A 15577-nucleotide genomic window follows, 5' to 3' on the forward strand; every position below is an offset into this window, starting at 1 on the left:
CTTAAGATCACAGGATCCCACGTCCCCTGCACTCTGCAGGGACCTGTGGGGACTGAGAGCCACCCCTCGGGCCCTAGGAGCACCCAGACCGCGCTGACCCAAGCCACCAAGCAAGCCCCAGCCATGGGGGACGCTTTTGAAGCCAAGACCGGGTAGTGTTTTCCCTCTGGTGGCTGTCAAAGTCTCCACTGCGATTTCTACGTGGGACAGACGCGCAGATGCACTGCTTCACTGCAGCTATGCACCTCCTCCTTTTGCTGGACTGACTGATTCCAACCTATAGCCAAATTTTACACCTTATCCACATGCAGCTTTCGCCCACTGCCCTCACACTGTAGAGCCGTGGCAATGTGAAGAAAAGGCCAAAAGAGCAATTTCCCACTTTAAATGAACTGTGAGGCCTGGTTCCTATGGGAGAAGGTGGTCTGCTCCCTGCTGCTCGTCCCAGCCCATGGGTATGCACAAGGCAGCGCACTGGGTGTGGGCACCAGTCCCCATCGCGGGCACCTGTCCCCATCACGCCAGGCATGAGGGGGCTCCGAGCACATCTGCACAGTAGGCCTGTGGCAGGAAGGGTGAATCGGGTCCCTGCGGTGCCGGTGGTGGCAGACATAGTACCTACTGCAGCAAGGGAGGCAAAACCAGAATCGAGTGCTGTGACTCGAGAAAGGGAGCTGGGTTTGCTCCCTTCTTGCTGCAAAGCCCCTTGGTCAGCAACATCCAGCTGGTTATGGGATATGGGATAAAGCTCATTATCTGCCCCAAGGAAATCTTGGTAACTTGAGTACAGACATTACAGCTGAAAACCGACTGTCATCTTTCCAGCCCCAAACGCTGTGACACACCTGACTGCTTTGCTGCACTTCATGCACAGTCCTATTTTAGAGCAAGCCCTCCTCCGGAGGTATGTGTCACCAGCAATCTGCTGGGAACCAGTCCAGGCCCATGCGGAGGAAGACCTGAAGATATCCACCAGCCTGCAAGGTGATCCCAGCCATTGGGGACAACCTCAGCCCATGCTCGCACTGCAGCCTGCTCTGCAAAACAGGAACGGACACCCACCGGCCAGGATGCAAGAAACCTGCTCCATCCACTGCAGCCTCTCTCCTGGAAATGCCTCCAGCACAGAAGACGTGAGCATTGGTCCTCACCGCGCAGCCCTGCTCTGTGGCATCCCCAGCCTGATCTTCCCCCGGGTCAGTGGGATCCGGGAATTAATTCATCCAGCATCAGCTGGATTTACCATTGCTCTGAACTGGACGGCACCAGCACTGCATGGCTTGCTGTCCTAGGTCCATCACACAACTGCCTATGGATGCAGAGCACCAAGAGGTTCCAGCCCTGCAATTAGCACTTGCCTGGGGTTTTGATGTCTCATTTGAACACATGGAGACCTTCGGGCATGTGTGCAAGAGCAAACCCAAAGGTAAAGTGGAAAACAAAGAGAACCGCTCACATCCTTGGGAGCAAAACCCAGTCCTGCCCCCCACCACAACATGCATAGGACAGATGTGAATTTTCCCACTATGCCACCTGCATCAGAAATGTACAGCTTTTAAAATAATTTGTAGGATTCCCTCTTTAGCAGATACATTGGTGACACCCTGCAATGCCCATGCGCTCCCCATGCTGCATGCTTGCTGTTTCACCTCCCGCGGCTGGCTTTGGGCTCCAAGACCCCCTTCATCCCACCATGCCCTCCTGCAGGGCAGCACTTTGTAGCAAACCCAGTCAGCTCATCGTCCTTAACCTTGGCTTTCAGAATTAACACTTTAATCTAGAGCCAGCACAGAGAGAAGGAGGCAGGGACCCAGCAGCACAATGTGGGATCAGGCCCTGGGGGAGCATCTGCCTTGGATGCTGCACGGTTATTGCCGTTAGAGGAGTTCTTGTACAGAGGCCTGAAGAGCTGCTAGAGCTGCTAGAGACAGGTCAGTGTCTGGCTCGTGACCCAACTGTGGGCTGGTGCAGAGCGAGGACTGCGGAGCCATTGGGGGACAGGGAGTGCTCCAGGCCTGGAGCTTCCCAGCAAGGAGGGCTCTGACAAAGCTCTTTGGCTAAAGGGCAAACATCAGAGCCAAGGCAGCTATAGAAAAAACTCTGAAAAATAATTTAGAGGCAACTTCAGAAGAGTCTCCAGAACAGAGAGAAAATAAAGTTCCCCACTGGCCAAGGAAGCTGCACTCCCAAAGCATGAATCAGGGAGGGAGATGGCCATGTAGCGCTGAGCCCTGGCATGATCTGTGAGGACAAATCGCCCTGCCACAGGGGTGATACTTCAGAGAAGTGGCCCAGGGTGCAAGTTGCTTCCTTTCTGGGCTCATCTGAGCCCATGCAAGTTCCCTGCTGCGGATCCCCTGCCGAGCAGGAGCTCCAGGGCGAGCTGCTCCTGCCCTACACGGTGCTCGCTGTGGTTGGGACAGCTGTTCCCAGTGGCTCACATAAGGATGTCGAAGCACTGAATCTGCTGCTTTTTGCAGCTGCAAGAGCAGCAGCTCCGCTTTCAGCATGGTTTCCCTGAAGTGCTATACATTACAAAGCAGTTTCATACTCAACTTGCCTGAGGGACGGCCCAAATCCACCTAAGACTGTACAATGCTAAGTGAGCTTGCTCCAAATCTCTGCCGGTTTGCACACACACGTGCAGAGCTCTGGACAGTGACAGGGGTGCAGGTTTATCAGCCAGGCGGAGCACACAACTTCGAAGCCTCTCCCACCCCGCCAGTAGTGCTGGGCACAGCTGAATCAATGTCTGCTCCAGCCCTGGAGAGCAGGGCTCATGCTTTTAGCAACCTCTGTGCTTCGATCTGCCAGGCTCTCGTCTGTGCTGCAGGTGTATGTGCAGACTGCTCAGCATCCAGCACCTTTCCCCTCCAGAACTGCCTCACTTCCCAGCAATTTGGGAAGGGCTGCAGGAAGACCGGCCTTAGACAGCCTCCCCAGCAGCCTTTTTTGGCCAATGCACTCCAGCCATTGGCAAACGAACATGGCTCTAGAGGGGTACTGGGGCAGGTGCCGGGAGGTCATACGTTGAGGGACAAAAGCCAGCGGGGCATCACAAGCAATAATGCCTGCAGCACTGGGTTATGCACAGCCTCGACCCTGCCTCCCCCAGCTCTGGGAGCTGCGGGTATGGTGCGACATTCCCCCTCAGCAGCAGGGGAGGCCAGGCTGTGCTGCGTGGGGGAGGCAGCCCCTGCTCTATCCCTCCGCCCCGGTGCCCCCTCTGGGCACGGAGCCCCCTCCTCCCCAGCTGTGTTCAGCCTCCACTGTGCTGAGCTTAGAGACCCTCGGCTAGGCCTGGGAACCACCCCCAGCCTCCAGCCTCCTGCGGCTCCTTCAGGGCCCCCCCAAGTGCTTGGCTGAGAGGTGCAGCGCAGCTGGGAGTGCTGTGGGCAAGGAGGGAGGAGAGGCACCTGTCCTCTGCCCTGAGCTGGAGGGAGGCTTTGGGAGCAGCTTTAAAATTTATTTCAGCAGCTGACTCCCACAGAGATGAAGGGAGTTAGGCATAAAATGTCTTGGCAAATGCAGCTTTTTGTCATTACAGACAGTTTGACAAAGGTTAGTTGAGTAATGATCTACAAGTCATTTTATTTTATTGGTTTTACATTTCTTACTTCTATTTGAGCAAATCTCTGTCTGAGCTCATGCTCTGAGGTGAGATGAAGCGGAAGCCAGGTCCTCTCTGTGGCATGAACCATTCATGTCTCCAAAAGTTCTTGTCTCTTCCCCGCCCATTGTTCATTTTACCAGGTCTAAAAATACTCTGAAGCCTTTTAAACCATCTTCCGTTGCAGCCTCCTCCCTCCTCGATGACTAATAATATCAGTTGCTCCCTCTTGATCTTTCTCTGTTTCCCAAGTCTGCCCAGAGAGAAGAGAACCAAGCCAGAGCTGAGCACCCACAGCTTGGACTCATAGTGCATTCGTGGCAGGATTTTCCACAACATTCTTCCCCACAGAGAATTTGCAGGTGTCCCCTTTGTCATCCCAGGGGTGCAAGGCTGACCTATGCTGCTGGGGGCTCATCTGCTTTTGCTTGGGAAGGGCTGGAGCTGTACTTGCACGGAGGCTGCTCCTGTGTGCCAGGGCAGCACATTTCATCACTGTGCTGGGAGTTGTCTCCTCAATTATTTCTCCTCGGGGGATGCAATCTTTTCCAGCTGCATCAGCCTGCTGGAGCAGTTCAAACCAACCACCCCAAGGCAGCTCTTGCAGCTCAAAACAAACCAGCCCTGCCCACTTAGGGGGACACCAGGACCCTGCTGGAGCACCAGCAGCATGGGGTCTCCAGGAGCTGGGAAGGGCTTTCCCAAGCTCTCTGCATAACGCAGAGCAGCAGGTTCAGCAGACAGACACCGAGCACATATGAAACTATTTGCTTTCTGTTTCACAGGCTTTGGCTGTTCTCAGCACCTCTCCTGATCTTGCACAGCTCTGCGCCACAGCCCCTATCAAAGGGACGTGCCGGTCGAGGATCTGCTGCGCTGGGTTTCGTTTCTGGCCCGTGGAGCTGGGTGGGCACCTCTGGCTGTGCCAGGAGCATTGGCTGTGTTGTGCTTTTTCAGAGAAGGATGTGAATGCCAGCCACGGGGTGTATTTGTAATACTTCCACTTGGAGGAAAAACCCACCTCACTATTGCTGTTTGTGGCTTTATCATTTTTTTCTCCCTGAACTGGGAGATCTGATCTTTGTAATGCAGAACAACCTCACATGCTTGTACCAAGTGCAAATCCTCCCACCCTCTCCCGGGTAGCAGTGACACCTGTCCTGCAGTCGGCAGCTGCCTATATGCATGGCCTTGACCTCTCAACAGTCTCCTGGGTGAGCACTGACTCTCCTGCACAGGACCCCTGTAGGGGCAGGGGCAGGCTCGGAGATCCACAGGATCTGCTGCAGCTTGCAGGCATGTATGCTCTGACCTCACACCTCTGACTTCCAGATAGGACCCTGCAATGAGCAACCTGCAAGAAACCCTACACCCATTAACACCCGTGATGTAAGAATATATGCCTGAAAGGGTTACGATCTGAGGTGAACCAGCTGCTTTTTTGGTACCAAATCTGCACTTTAGGTTGGATTTCAAAGCTGTTTGGGTGCTCCAATGCTCCTGAAAATCTCCCTGGACAATTATTGCCCAAATACCTTTGCAAATCTTGACTTAGGAAAATATCCTATTCAGTGCAGTACTTAAAAACCTCAATGCAATTTACAAATCTTTCTAATGCTGCAGTTTCCCATGCATGTGAAAGTGAGGAGGAAAAGCAGATCAGCTGCAGGTGGGCACGAGTCCAGGGCTCGCAGTGCATGGATGCTTGTGGGGCAGGGGGCAGGCAGCTGTGGGAGCAGGCAGCCCAGGCTCCAGCAAGAGGCCAGCCCAGCACTGGGCTCTGATAGAGGCCCCAGATGCACCAAGCCTCCCTGGACAGAAGAGACACCACATGCTCCCAGCGTGCAGAAATGCTGTGCTGCCAGCCCTGCACCTGGCGCAGGAAGGGAGCCCGGCTGCATTACTCTTGCCTTGTGGGAAGCAGCTTTGTTGTGCTGTCGATATACAGATTTTCTTCAAAAATTAAATACAGCCACAGTTTGTGCTACTGTTATCGATTGTTTGTTATTTTTAGCTGTCTGTTCAACCTATACCCGCTCATGTTACAGCCACCGCATGAGCTTCGAGTAACATTGGCCAGACAGTGCCTGCAGATGGGGCCAGCCCAAGACAATGGGATTAAAAATGCACAAGGGAAAGAGACTGGCAGAATAAGCAGCACCTGCCCCACATGCTGCCCCCGCTGCCAGTGCTGCAAGGTGATGGCAGATCCTGGCACCTGAATCTGCAGGACCGGAGCAGAAGAAAGTCCCATTCCTCAGCTGGGGTGAATGGTTACGGAGCCTTGCAAAGGGCAGACAGGGCAGGCACCAGCTTAAGTGCTTGATCCAAAAGGACAGCGTGTAGTAGCAGCAATAACAGGGTTGTAACTGAATTGTGGAAGAGGGATTTAAAACCTCACGCTTAACCTCAGCAAATACGTACATGACCACTTGCTTCTCACTTGCAGACGCCTTCTATGTCCCCCAAGTCCCCATGTGTATGTGCGGGTTATCCGGAAACCCCTCTTGACTCCAGCAGAGGCTGTCTTCCTTCACACACGTACAGCCTGCTCTGTACAATGCATCGCCTGAGTTATTTGCTTCCTTCTTGTAAGCACAACGCTGATGCTACCAAGATAAGCACAACGCCCAGAAAAGGAAGCAGGGTTAGCAAAGATCATAAATGTGCTACCAAAACATCAGTGCTGCGCTCACTGCTCTCATGCTGCTGCCCCCATCAGGCAGCTCACAACGTGGGCAGCACAGCCGGGTGCTCCGTCACTGGGTGCTTCTCCATCACCTGCTCCCCTGTGTGCCCCAGGGTCTGCTCAGATAAATGCTCCCAGGCAGAAATCAAAGGCCCCTACTTTGTTCTCACTTCTTCACTTTGCAGCCCCTCCATAATTGGATCATCGCCATAAATTATTCAGGAAACAACTTGATAAATCCCATCAATTTCCTTTCGAAGCCCTTAAGTTCTGCCTCAGAGGCACTGGCTTCATTTACAGGGAGCCACAGGCAGCAAGGCTGGTGCATGGGGAGCACCCAAGGCTGCAGAGGAAGCACTGCCAAAATACCTCCAGTCTGTGCTTGGGGAGCAGTGCCAGCATCTCTCACATCCCCAGAGGGGAGAGCCATCACCCCGGACAGGCTGTTCATCCCTCTCCAAGCAGGGGCTGTTAGGCACCTGTCCTGCGGCTAACACCAGGCAACGTCAAACCTGGAGATCCATGTCCCTGCTTTGCTTGTCCTCACCATGTATCTGGAAATATTCATGGGGCCAGACGTTGCATCCTGGCTGAGTTGCTGCCAGCACTGTCCAGCATCTCCTGAATTCCTCGGTGGCTTTGTGGGAGGTGACACTTCCCAGCTGCAAGGCTGGTGCTCGGAGCTCCAGGATGGGGCTGCACTCGGTGCCGTTCTCCCTTTTGCAGAGCAGTGAGCCCCCTCCCTTTTACCTCCCTCAAACCTCTGCCTTGGGTGATCCCTGAGGTGGCCCACGGGAGGAATCGTTTGGTTATCTCCTTGTGCTTCTCCCTTGGATGGAGATCTGGCTGTGGTGCCTTATGCAAGGGGCTTCAGCCGAAGGCCCATCCAGGACCCCATCACCCTCGCCTTACAGTGCAGGAACTTCCTGTCTTCTCCACAGCTTTATTTCCACACAAAACCAAAAGCCAGGTGAAAAGGTGGCTGAGTGGAGGCTCACAGATTTGTGACATGACAGATGCCCACAGCTCTCACAGCTCCTGCAGTCCCCAAATGCTGACAGCTTTGGCACACCTGTGTAACAAATGGGGAACCGGCTCTGAAACAAAACCTCCTGGTGCATGGGGTTGGGAGAAGCCGCAGCAATTGTGCCCACAGCTGCTGGGCCCCTGGGGCTGGATGGTGCCAGGCCACACCAGCAGCCGAGCCAGCTTCTGATGGACGGGCAGTGGTAGAAGTGCTGGTAGGACACAGACAGCGTGTTCTGTTCACAGCCCCAGGGAAGTTTCCAGCTGCGAGTAAATTCCCCTCGAGCTGGGCGCGCTGCCCATGCGGTGTGCATGGCTGCACCGAGAGGTCTGAATAAAGCGTGCGGAGACCGCAGACCCTAACCCTCTCTCTGTGTGCCCTTGGGGGTTTTCCACTTCTTCCAGCAGAGCAGCGTGCTTCCAGCTCTCCTGCTCACAATGCAGTCACGGAGACCTCTGCCACCTCCCTGTCCTCCAGGGAGCTGCTTTCAGACTAGATATTGGGGAAAATGTCTTTACCGTGAGGGCGGTCAAATGCTGGCACATGCTTCCTCGCGAGGTGGTTGCCACCCCATGCCTGTCAGTGTTCAAGAGACATTTGGCTAACACCCTCAGTAATATGCTGTAACTGTTGGTCAGCCCTGAGGTGGTCGAGCAGTGTTTGTGGTGGTGTCTGTGGGTCCCTTCCAAGTGAACAAGTCTAACTCCAAGCTCCCAGGCACACTGATGACATGGATGCTGAATATCTCCACATCTACAGCTGGGGATGGCTGGAGGAGGACGTGCCATGGTGGGGACAGACAAAAGAGCATGGGTGAGGGGGCTGGGAGGAAAGCGTGAGCCAGGTCCCGGCTGGCAACCACAGGCAGGGGCTTATCCTAGTGGGTTTGGACACACTGGTGGCCACCAGACGGAGGTGAGGCATGCATCAACCACCCTTGCCCTGGTGACCACACTTCTTTTGAAGCAGCCCAGGATGCAGTTGGCTTTCTGGGATGCAGGTGCACATTGCTGGCTCACATTGATTTTTTTTATCCACCAGTACCACAGGTCCTTCTCCTCAAGGCCGCTCTCCTTCCAATCTCTGCCCAGCCTGTTTTTGTGCTTGGGATTGCCCCCACGCAGGTGTAAGGCCTTGCACTTGGCCTTGTTGAACTTAACGACATTCACATGGGCCCACCTCTTGAGCCTGTCCAGGTCCCTCTGGATGGCATCGCTGCTTGGTGTGCTGACCCACCACAGGAGCCCCCCTGGAGCTGAGCGCTGCACCCCTGCCCAGCAAGGAAACAACTCGTTCCCAGGCTCCAAACCTCTTTTGTTGGAAGGTCTGGTGCTTCCATAGGAGCTATGCCTACGGGCAACAGAGGGCTGCAGAACCAAGCTCTGCGGGCAGTGCAGCTTGGTGGGTCCCTGGGGATCTCCCAAGGAGTGTCCAGCTTGGTTAAGGGACCAGTGCAGTGCCCAAAGCCCAGCCCTAGGCACCCCTCTGAGATGGGGAATTGTCCCAAGCCCAAGGTGACACCAAGATCCCCTCCCAGGGTGCAGGGACCATGCTGGCCCAACCTGGCCACACTCTGCACCGTTCCCAATGCTGTTCCAACCACATCCTTTTTAGCATAGTTATTCCTTTCAGTAACATAATTAAGCTGTGTAGGCTTCTCTCCCAGTGTCCATGGGATGGGGCAGAGAAGGAAAAAGTGGTATTTTCTGATGGACTTATAGCTGGAGAATAAAACAGCAGCCCCATTCTGGTACCTAAGTGCGTGCTTTCCTTGAGCTCTTGTAAAAGTAACAGTGGGCCACACTCTCCCTGCTCAATCCGCCTCCGCCAAGGCTGCAGGAGATACGCTGTGGCTCTGGGGATGCTCAGGCGAGGAGCACAAACATCCTGCAGCAAAGCTGCGCCCTGCCTGCCTGCAAGCACTCGGCGTGGTCTGCACTGGCTGGCCAGGATGCGCATGTTTGTTTGCTACAAGTTTGGAAAACAGAGGCATGCGGTGCCAGAGGAGGGATGTCCGCTGGGGACGCAGGGTGGAGCAGGATGAAATCTGAGCAAACACAGAGGTGGAAAAACCCCAGCGTATGAAGGAAACTGTGTTTCACATGTGGTCCTGCTGCCTGTCTGAAGCTTAGAAACGGGGGAATCACAGGCACAAAAGGCTGCAAAGTTCCTTCCTGAGATCTAAATATTAGTTTTTACTCATTTTTCATTTTTGAAAACAAACACTGCTGGCCGGGAGCTCACGCTAGCGATCCGTTTTATTTACCCAGCCCTAGAACAAAGGGTTGCACTGTGGTGCTCCTGCCAGCCTCGCAACCACTGCTGGAGAGCAACAGCGAAGGGAAAACTCTGCTCTGGGTGTGGAAAACATGCCTGTGCCATCCAGTAGGATATGGAAAATGGATTAGAGGCACTCAGACTTTACACAGCCAAGTTAGAGGCAGCCACGCAAGGAGCCTCTCCAGCAGCAGGAGACGTCCCCACACTGGAGCCGTCTGTGCGTGTTCCAGCACTGTGCTGGAGAAGCTCGCAGCAACCAGTGCGGGGCGCGGGCGGCCAGGGGCCGCAGCCGCCAGCCCGCTCCCTGCCTCCTCCCACTTGCAGAGAGGCAGTGGATGGAGCTGGGGGATGCACTCGTGTGCATCCCCTTGGGTTTCAGCAGATCAGATGTTATAACCTGAGAGAGAGACGTCTGCTCTCAAAAGCGAATCACAGCATCCTGAGCACTGCCAGCAGCGCCCTGCCCACCTGGTGCTGTGTGCATGTTGCTGACGTGCTCTGCCGACGGGTGACCACTGCAGCCTGGCGACAAGGGCTCTTGTGGAAGCTGGTGGGTGTCAGCCAGCCCCTGGGACACAAAAGCAGCAGCAACCACACTGTGCGGGCTCAGGACCACGGGGGAGCAGCACCCAGTGCTGCTGTGGAGAAAAACCTTCCTCCTGCCTTCAGGAAATTGGAACTTTACGCATGTTTTTGGATGCTGGCCCCTGCTTGAGGTCAGCCTCAAGCATCCCAGAGGTGCAGCCACTGCTTGCAGTACTCATGTGTGAGGAGCTGAGCACCATCCTCATCCTGCAGGACTGGAAAAGATGGAAATTCCCAGGATAAGAAGAGTAAGCTCTAGCCATAGCTGCACAGGCTGCTTGCAGGATGCTGTAATCACACTGCTTCTCTTCACAGGCTGGAAAGAAACAGGCATTTGGAGGTGCTAAGATCAGATACTCAGAATTCACTTATCATCAGAAGAAAGGAGCTTGGCAGACTTCATCCCCTCTGAATCTCTGATAGGAATCAGCAGTTCTTAACATTACCACAGTGTGCAAAATCTCCTTTCCCTTCTGCTGAGGGGAAAAGAAGCTGGAGATATAGGGAATAATTGTTCCTGCAGCAGCAGAAAGGGAGGGAAAAGGGTTAAAACCATGAACGATGTAATGTACACAGGCTGGCTAATTGCCATTTCCACGTGACGGCTGATGAGAAAGAAAAAATGTCTCAGATTTGACCTTGAATGCATTTTTCTCACAAAGAAAACGAAATGCCACTGTAGGCACCTGCTCCTCTCCTGTAGCAGCAGGAGCAGAGCAGAGCCCTAGCGGGCTCGGCTCGTAGCCGCCTCTGCTGCCCTTTGGGGGGCTTTGTTCCATATTGCACAATTTCCTGAACATTCACTGCAGCAGAGCCTGAGTACTGCTGTCCCACCTCCTGCATCCACCCCATCCCCAACAGGCAGCAGCGTCGCACCACCCCGTCCCCTCCAACCCACACCTCCAAATGTGTCAACTGCAACCCGTGCACCTGGCCACAGCCAAAATCACAAGTAATTTTAAGGGGATGAAAGACCCAGATGTCGTTAAGTGAACCGTCTTCTTTCTGCTCGCATTCATTTGCTTGTGTCCCCTCGCAGCCAGTACCAACCTCTGCATCTCCAGGTGACAGCTCAGGAGGCACCAAGGGCCTCAGCTCCCCCACACCCAAGGCTCCAGCAGACCTCGCTGGGCTCAGTGGCTCTGATGCTTCTGACATTTCTTTTGTGACCTCAGGGGCAGGAGACATTCAGTGCTTCAGCAGGGAGAGTTTGGGCAAACTGTTAGTGTATCTGGAGGTTACTGGAGATCAGGGCGTGGGTGAGAGCCCCTCCTTCGACATTTCCAGCTTTTGCTGGATGACTGCAGTCAGTGTAATGTAGGAAAGGAATCTCCTAACACCTTGCAGGAGCTCAGCCCCACAGCTGGTTTGAGTGCGCTGGGAATAAGACAAAGAAGAAAGAGGACATGATCTGACTGGAACAAGCATAGGATGTGCTCCTCAGCTTGACATTTGCAGCAAACTTGGACATCTCCATTAAAAAAATAAAACTGGAATGCATAAGCAGAGACTATCCCTATTTCTAGCTGTGGCTCCTCCCCTGTGTATCTGGCCTTCCCGACAACTCAGTAATTCAAGGCACTTCTTTTTGAGCTATAAAAAGTGCCTGAGTGGTACTGCAATTTCTGGGAAGACAAATAAGAGGAGAGCACACATGAAGAGTGCAGGGCGAGCTCGCGGGGCCGGTGGGGAGCGAGTCATCCAGCTGAGGCCAAGAGCATCTCACCAGCAGATAAAGGAAGCCAGGAGCACCTTGTCCCAGTGTGGGAGAAAACTGGAGCTCTCTCCCAAAGGGGTTAATGCTGACCCTGACACCAGGTCCACACTTCCAGCTGGGCAGTATGAACCATGCAAGCTCCGGGTAACAGAGTGAGGCCACAGAATTCAGCAAACCCAGAAACGCCTACCTCTGCCCTCTCCAGAGAAGTGTTTACCTCCACAAAAGCAGTCAGGCCTTGCTGACTGTAGGAACATTTCATTCCCGTTTGTGAAGTAAACAAAGCATTCCTTGCTGGGAAAACACGGGATCTCCACCAGGTTACAAACTGGGAACGATGCCACCAGAAGAAATTTTCCCAGGCCACACAGAAGTCAAGGACTTCCTCTGCCTCCACCTCAGTGCTGCCTTAAAACCTCAAAAGCCTTTACTCATCACTCGGAGGTGGAACGTGACTGTTGTTGGGAGCAATTCTGAAGGCTGTACCGCTGGAGCGAGCGGCCCACGAGAAGTGGCCTAGCGACGGTGTGCTCGGTGTGCTGGTGACCACAGCTGCGGTGCTGAGGGACCCGCTGGGGTGAGGCCCAGCACCGGCATGGCCGCTGCCCACCCGCTCGGCCGTCCGAGCGCTACCAGCGCCCGAGCGGGGCGCGATTTGCTGTTCAATTCTGCGGATCACAGAGGGTGCGCAGAGCCCCATCCTGAATCAGTCGGGAGCCTCGTGGGCAGCAGGCCAGAAACCCAAGGGATGCATCTGGCTTGTCCAGAAGGTGCAAAAGGCTCTTTGTGACTCCTTCCTATGGCTGCTGCCCTGAGTGGCGCTTGCCCCAAATGCACAAAGTGCCTTCTGTGCCCAGAGGTCAGAGCCAAGTGGAGCTGCCAGCCCCAGACGTGTCCCCCAGGATGGGCAGTGCGCAGGGTGGCGTTGGGGGCCCGGCCTCAGCGCTGGTGCCGTGGGGCTCAGAGGGTGCTCAGGCACTGCAGCACGTCCCCGGGAAAGCGTGCTCACGGCTGTCGGTGTTCAACAAGCGCTGGGACCCTGCTCCTAGATATGTGGTTTAACTTTCAGATTGCCCTGCGTGGAGCCAGGTGTTGGACTTGATGATCTTCAGGGATCCCTTCCAACTTAGGATGTTCCATGGTTCTGTGATTTTCTGGGCTGTCAGGTGGAAGAGGGACAATTCCTGGCTTCCCGCAGCAGCGTGCCCCTGTGTCGTGCCACGAGCACCTTGCAACACTATTTGCACTTACGAAACCCTGTATTCTTGCTTGCTTCCATGTAAAAACAATGACTGGAAAACACTATTTTCCAGCCAGCATCTGCTAATTAAAATAAAAAGCATTGCCATACACTTTCTAGAGAGCCCTGGGCTGCTTGCATAGAAGAAAAGAGACAAATGTTAACAATAAATAGCAAGTCTCCAGCCTGGCCCTGATGAGAAAAGCCTCTTCTCCCAATGAGTCCCTTTGTTTACTGCAACTTGCCTCTTCTCTGCATGGTAAATATTTAATGTGCCGTCTTCAGCAGCCCAGCTGCTGGAAGAATAGCGCTGTTGGGGGTGCAGGGGTCTGTGCCCGTACAGGAGGAGCTGGGACACTTGGCAAAGCAAGAGCCAGGGGATAAAAACTGCAGGACCCCAAGGAACAGACTCCCCCAGGCCCACGGCATCTGGTGCTGTGGGACCGATAACCACACAAGTCTGGTCCATCTGGGAAGAGCACAGAGCAATGCTGTTAAAGTGGGATTAATCGTAATTACATAAAGCTGGGTACCAGTCAGACTATACCAAAGGCAGCAAAATTATGAAAGTCCCAGGATAAAGTAATCACAGCTTTGGTAATCTGTTTTGTTAGTTTGGTAACAGCAAAGAAATAGAGTCTTGCAAGACGAAGGATGGAAGAGCTGGGCAACTCGAGTCAACCTGGCAGCCTGAGTTTCATGACCAAGCTACGAAAAAAGGCTGGTAACCTCACTATGAGCTGCACAAAGCTTACTGAGTGCTGGAGCTATGTGATTTCACAGTAGCTGCTGAGAAAAAAGGAGTGCTTTTGTAGCTACCATGCTGATGCTGTTTGCTTTGATGGGAACAGAGAATGCAATGATGCCTGCCTGTCCCAGCACCAAAGCAGCATGCCTGGCTCAAGGCACAGCAGGAAAGGGTTCAGCAAGCATGTGCCAAGCCCCACGGGTGGCACAGACACAGCTGATGGACATGCTCACCTTGAAGCCCATGGTGGGGACAGGGAACACCTGGGATCTCCCCTCTGCTGGCCTGAAGGTGCTGCCGGAAGCCATGAGCCGGGTGTGCAGCCTGGCACGAGGCGCAGCCTGGCCTGATGGTACAGCCCTGGCCACAGCTGCCCCACAGCCTTCGTGCTGCAGAAGTGCCCTGACAATGGAGGGGCTGAAATTCTGTGGTTACACAAGGAAGCTGTGCGTGCTAAAGTAAAATATTAGTAAATATAAATAAAATATTAGATGTCTGCATGCAGCTTTGAGCCTGTAACTTCACCTTCTACATGCAGACCAGGGGTAATTTACCTCCCACCCTGATTAGCCTGGAACAGCAAACAATGTACAATGCATCCAGCAGCAGCCGGGGACTCGCACATCCGGACTAAAATACCGGCTGTGCTGCTCATTGCATGTCCCCTTCGAACAGTCTGTCCCCAGGAAGCTTTCCTCTTTGGTGAGTGTGCAAAATAAATCAGGTGAGCCTGTGGCAGGGATCAGGACCAGAATCCAGCCTTTCTTCCACTTCTCGCACTGCTGCATTGCTCTGGTTGCCATCTCGGCAGCAGCGGGATCCTGACTGCTTGGTTGAATTCGTGTGGTTTAAGCCAATTCTCTGCACCCAGTAAACGCTGGGTACATAGGCATGGCCCTGCACACCTGCAGGCTGCTGGCAAAGCACCTGTCAACACAGCCTGGGGTACCTGGGGCTGTCCTCACCTGTCCTCCAAATGTTGCTCACTGTATGCTGGTATCTGTAATTATCAATGCTCTTAAGTAAAAAAATAATTTTTTAATATAAAAAAAAATGTTTTAAGGTAAACTGTCAGATTTGCATAAGAATAAGCTTGCAAAGATGCAGCAACATCTGGCTTAAGCCCTATTCTTGCTTTCTCTGAGTCACAGATCCAGACAGGTTCTGGCTCAAACACATCTGTGCTTGCGAAGCCAGGGTCTCTGGAGCCTCGGCCTCGCGCAAAGGCTCGTGCTGGTTTTAGCACGCAGTTTTCTTCCCCTTTGAAGCATTTGAAGCCAGATGATTACAAATATAAGAACCCAAACTATTTTGTCCTGTGTACATTTAAAAATGTTTCTTTCCAGCTGTCAGCCAGGCAGAGAAGACAATGAGCTGCAAAACTGTGGATGAGCAATGAACATGGCAAGACAGGAGCAGCAGCTTCAGCCCCGTGCCCCTGCTCTGCCCTGAGGTGTTTCCCCAAGCACCTGCAGCCCTGAGCAGCAAGAACCCAGCCCTGTGCCGCAGACCTGGCACCTCCTCGTGCCTGGCACCCGCTGCCTCGCCGTTAACCACTGTCCCCATCCTCCCCTTGGTTTTCTGGGCTCAGGGTTGCTGCCACTACCGGCCGAGGGGACAGCAGGTGCTGAGCTGGGGATCAGGCTTGTCATGGCTGTGGTGTCCCCTAGCCTCGTCCTCC

At 53.9% G+C, this 15577-nt stretch overlaps 1 protein-coding gene across 2 annotated transcripts in view; it reads right to left on the reverse strand.

The window, feature by feature from the left end:
- Nucleotides 1-15577, reverse strand: part of HIP1 (huntingtin interacting protein 1) — a 50936-nt gene that overhangs the window by 30435 nt on the left and 4924 nt on the right. The gene's annotated exons all lie outside the window — the stretch shown is intronic.

This window comes from Cygnus atratus, chromosome 20, assembly GCF_013377495.2.
Source record: "Cygnus atratus isolate AKBS03 ecotype Queensland, Australia chromosome 20, CAtr_DNAZoo_HiC_assembly, whole genome shotgun sequence".
In the NCBI taxonomy this organism is placed as follows: Eukaryota; Metazoa; Chordata; class Aves; order Anseriformes; family Anatidae; genus Cygnus; species Cygnus atratus.